We start from the raw sequence: 6,006 nt of genomic DNA on the forward strand, positions 1-6,006 counted from the left end.
ATTCGACCCTATCGTTAATTGTAGCAAAATAGTTCAGAAAATGCTTCGTAAATGTAAATTTGTTGCAGTTATCAAAACGTTCTGTTTTCTCCACGTGGCAGTTTCCCACCAAATTGTTGTATCAGTGGTGTTATATTTCAAAAAGAGGTACAAAGAGTGAGGGGTATTTAAGGCAAACAACTTAATATAGAACGTTCACGTAATTAGAGTTTTAAAAAATTTAAAAAATGACAAATTACATATAACTGATATAAATTAGACAAATATTTCAAATGGTGCCAGCTAACCTTTCAGTTGTTGGTTGTATTAGCAAGTCAACATTCCTCTAAATCTGTATCTAAAACTTTATATCATCCCATACAGTCGTCCACGTAAGTGTAAATGGATTTTGTTCTTATAGGGAATGAGATTATTTGACAGCTGCTATGAAAATGTACAATGGAGCACGTCTTCAAATTCTTTACATTTATTAAAAGGCTAGTTATTCCCATTTGGGATACACCATCCTTAACGTAATATATATGTTGGAGAGAAAAGAGAGGGACCAATATGTGTATGTTGACAAGGTGTGAAGGATCGAATTTAAACACTGCAATTATACCTCCATCGTGGTCTTTTTCTTCCTATTGTCACAATTTTTTGTGTCTTTCATTAAATTGGCCTGCAACGCAACATTGCCTTCAACGTTTACGACACTGACACACGCTGAGTACATGGAACAAAGCATAACGAGAACATTTATTTCATGCAATGATAATACATGTGGATGTTATTGTGCCTACTTGAGTTATCAATAGTGATAACTGTATTCATTTTGACTTCTTTGGTTCACTATTATTCTTCTTGTTAGGTACATTTCAGGCTGTAAATGTTACATTTGTACAATTTGAGTATGGGCTCATTGATCGTATTTGATCCTCTATAGTTCAACGAGAATAATTAACATTTTCGAAATACAGTAATTTAGAGCCTAAGCATAAGATATATACCTTATATGTGATGATTGTGACATTTTGTGCAGTTTGGCATGATATCTACTCATATAACGATTCCAAAAAGGTTTAAAAGATTGATTGCTGTGGCTTAACTTGGGAGACAAGATGGCCGCTATCGCTTAACCGGCTTGAAGAAGCTGTTCCATTTTTTAGTGCCGTTTTAATGATATTTGTACTTGTTGCCTGTTTTCATCTTCGTTAATGTGTTCATAATGTATTTGCTGTTAAATTCGTATGTGATTCTTCATCTCCTTGTTTTGGAAACGAGAACAATTAGATTTTTCCTCAGATGTCTTGCTCCACTGTTTTTGAACAAACCGCCATCACGTGGTACTCGCCAGTCAACCCGTTTATGTTACGATAGACCCTCAATAATTGCTTTAAATGATCACTCATTGGCTCTCCACACTACATTGTGTTCTAGACTAAACGAACTGGGACTTCATTCATCATTACCTAAATGTAAACAGAAGCGAAAAAAGAAACGTTGTTTCAAAGCTGGCCGGCGTAGAACACGAAGAAGAATCCCAGTTATCTACCTTATTTCGGCACAACCATTTAAAAGAAATTCGACCGTTAATTTAGATAACCTAATTCATATCCCTATTAATTCGTCAACCTTTGTGTCAACTATCCAAGAAATACCTCTGCACATTGCATTATTCAATACCCAGTCAGTAGGACCACCGGAAAAGCGCACAGAAATAGTTAATTTTATCAACGACCAAAATGTTGACATATTTTTCCTGACAGAAACGTGGCTAAAAACACCAGGCGATGAGCCCAAGTGTGCGGATCTAACACCCACTCGTTACTCCATCAAGTCGTTCCCCCGTAATTCTCGCGGAGGTGGAATGGCTGTCATCACAAAGAACTCCATGATAAAACGTCTTAACTACACCACAACATTCAATTTCGACCAATCAGCTCAATTCGCAAATATCTTTCAGTTGATGCCACTAAAACACTTGTGTGTTCATTAATACTTTCAAGACTGGACTATTGTAACACAATTTTGTCTGGTTCATCTCAATATCTACTCCAGAAACTTCAAAAAGTTCAAAACACAACCACTCGGATCATACTTAGAGTACCACGATCAGAGCACACCTCCCCGCTGCTCTGTACCCTACACTGGCTATCCATTCGATCCAGAATCAAACACAAAATGTGTTCTCTGTGCTACGTTTCACTGTTTGACTCTAGTCCAACATACCTATCCGATCTCACCCATGTATACACACCAGCAAGATACTTACGCTCCTCTTCTGACAATCGTATACTCATTGTTCCCACTATGAAAACAAAGTCATATGGACAGCGTTCTTTTGCAAACCAGGGCCCAGCAACGTGGAACGAATTGCCCACTGAACTTAGACACAAAGACACAGTGATCACATTCAAGAGGGCTCTCAAAAGTCACTTATTTCGACTGCAAGAACAAACTTAAAGACCTAATAATGTTTCCTACCTGAAATATTCTCAGCATGTTTTTTTTTATTTTTTAATGTTTTTCTGATTTCATGGTGTTTGTTTTTGTAATAATATTGTTATATGTTTTTTATCTTATAGGTGTTGTCTAATGTTGTAAAGCGCTTAGAACTTCTAAAGGTTACTCGATATACAAAGTCCTCATTATTATTATTATTATTAACTTAAGCATAAAGCCTCACTTTTCGTTCGATAAAACGTTAATACGTTTTGTGCCTGTAAGATTCGTTATATTCTGCTCGTTGCTGCTGTTAAGGTAAAGTGTTAGTCCAACGTCTAATTTTTATTTATTACATTTGGTATGAAAAAGTTATGATACTGATGATTTTGAATGAATCTAATCCAATGCACTGAAAAAGCCCACATTATTCGATCGCAAATCGGTTTACACGGGGCTATGTACGGGGTCTAAACTGGATACATACGGATCTTTATAAACTGGAGAGTAAATAAGATCCGCATATGCCCTTGCCTGTATAAGCCACGTACAAAGTCTTACCTGTATTATTAACGAATTGATGTCTTCAGTGTATTACACAAGTTATACGCTTCGAATTACTAGGCTTGTACTATAAGGAAGAAATTAGGTTTAGAATATAAAGCGAAGTTTACATATAAATTTCATTACCATAATGAGATTTTTTCACTTCCATCTAATTACTTTGTTCCCAATATCTTCAGTTGTTCCGGGTTCTAACTTGTTCTAACTTAACCATGACATGGTAATTGAATTTGTATAAAATACTATGTGCAAATGCGTATGCTCATACACTAAGACCTTTGACTATTAATTCACCTACCATGGGTCCAAAACATGATTTCGTTAGTTGTTAATGGCGCACATCTCGAGCATATGTGGCACTCTAGATGATCGTTTACATCACTATTTGGAAAATATTATCATCTGTGGCAAGCACAAGGCAAATTTAATGTCAACAACATCAACAAATCTAACGTTAAGAACCACCCTTGAAACAATGGGAATTAAATATTGAATACTTTCATGGGTTTACCATTATGGGTCACTTTGAGGGCTTGTGGGCATTTGACATGGACTGCCATCTTACAAAATATTTGGGCATTTATGGCGATAACGGAAGTTTAACACGGGTTATCATTTCACAAATAAATGGGACTGTCTAGTGAGAATTTATCATTGCAGATCACTACGGGGATCGAACACATTTAATGACAATCCACATCTTTATTAGCATCATGATATAAAGAAATATAGGACAAAAAAAATGTCCATCCCAGCTTAGAACTTTCAGAATATAAAGTTACCATGAGACGGTTTGGCCTCTGAATCAAAGAAACTTTTTATAAGGTCTGCGGGCATTCTTTCACGGAAAACTGATTATGTTATAGTGTATTAAAGTTGGAGTAGTTATCTGTGCTAATCATTAGAGCCGAAGCACATTAACTAGATCCTACTTACCTTCGCTAATCAGAGGTTCACACTCTGTCAAAACCAGTGTGAGAGAGAGAGAGTGAGAGACCCCGACGACTATGTAAGGTGGCTGAGATGAACTTCATTCTAACATGATCAGTATATCATGTCGCATGCCACGTGCCACCTTCTAATATCGTCAGCACGATGTACCAACTCTGCAAGAAAAGAATCATTTGCTATTTCCTCCACTGTGTCAGGCCAAATCTTCATATTCTGCACTAAAGCCATTGTGGAGGGAAGATTTCATATAATTGCGTCTAATTTTGTTTAGTGCAGTTATCTCCAGGCGACATTTTGCTTCCAAATTTACATTGCCATGACAGTTGTGTTATCCTTCCAAATGTGATACACCACTGTAAAGAGTATGTAGCGGTGAGACAATGAATATGGAAAGGTCATGTGACGAGGTTAATTTTAAAGTGGCGGCTCCAGTGAGGTTATTATGTTAACATGGAGAGTTTAGCATAGTGGCAACATTATATTCAAAATTCGGAACTGGTATGGATTTTACGGGAAACTAAAATAATTCTCGAATAATTACCTCAAATAACAGAGACGAAAGGTAAGTCAAAAATTACGAAATTTAAACAAGTATTAGTTGATAATAAAACAATTAAATATAGAAAATATAGTAGAAACTAAAAGAAATATTACAGTTTCGAAACTCAGACTGAATTTAGCGGCGACTATAAAAACCTAGAATATATTTCTGAGGAAAAACTCCCCATGCTAAAAAACTACTAAAATTCCGAAATTGAAAAATAATTTAGCAGGGGCCTAAAGAAACACAGAATAATTTATAAAATTAGACAAAAGGTAATACAGCACTTTTAGAATCCAAACAAAAAGTTTATTGGAAAATTGTGAAAATATTTTACTACAATGACCTATACAAAAATTAATATTAAAATTGCAAAACTAGCACGTATTTTAGCGAAATCTAATCAAATTACATCATTAAAAAAGTTAGAAAACACGCCATTTGAATCGTTGTTGTAAGCAAATTAAACAAGTTGAAAACAATATACCATAACTTCAAAAATATTTACATTGTTTCATTTAAAATAGAAAAATATAAGTGTAGAAAAAGGTTTTTAAACCTTGCAAAAATATCATAGGCTTTATATACAGATAAACGTCAACAGAAAAAATTAACAAAATTTATATTTAAAACTGATCTTATTGTAGCATGCAGCACACATAATTGCCTACCTGACTCGGGTCTGTTTTAGAAATATTCAGATCATAAAATTGCACAGGATCTATTAATAGATGCTTATGTATATGTTGACAATTCTTAATAATAGTTGTAATAATAAGACTTGATGACGACTTAGGATTAATTTCCTTTTGGCTGGTGGGTTGAGACGGTTCTAGAAGATTGAAGTTATTTCCAATTGGTTGGGTTAGGTCACATGAATAGGCAATTTCGAAATAAACTGAGTAGTATGATCTGTCAAGTGGGGTATGTTGCGAAATATAACCGTAATAGAAGGCATATATAAGGAGAGAATAGAGCAATCAGATTAATTATTATTCTGGGGTCATAATTTTGTTTTGACTATTCAGTGCAAATAGAAAGTGCTCATTATTTGGAATATAATATTATTCTGAAACTATTGTAACTTATTCAAAGAAATTCTGGAAAACGCCATCTTCACCAATATCACGATATTTGGTGGATCAGTATTTAAATTTATAAGGAACATTTCATTCATTTGGACCTTCACTGAACTTTATCACTATTATGTTGGACTCACTTCATAATACTGTAAGTTCATCTCAAGTTTTCATTTATAACATTGATAATTAAACTAGCTGCAAAGTTTTACATAATTTCTTGGCTTTTGCTTCTTCTTTAAGTTTCTGACCATAGAATCGTAACTAATGGTTTAAAGAGAGTTTGAATAAAATGCAAGAACTATAGACAATTCATTTCCAGGTCACTGTTATCTTGACTCAGCATATTATTATTCCTTTGGTAGTCTATAGGGCCAGAAACCTTGATTCTATCCTTCACGTCACACAAAAAATGTTTCTATCTCAACACGAACACATACAGAATCT

Source organism: Sinohyriopsis cumingii, chromosome 1, assembly GCF_028554795.1.
Source record: "Sinohyriopsis cumingii isolate HCF-2022 chromosome 1, ASM2855479v2, whole genome shotgun sequence".
Classification (NCBI taxonomy): domain Eukaryota; kingdom Metazoa; phylum Mollusca; class Bivalvia; order Unionida; family Unionidae; genus Sinohyriopsis; species Sinohyriopsis cumingii.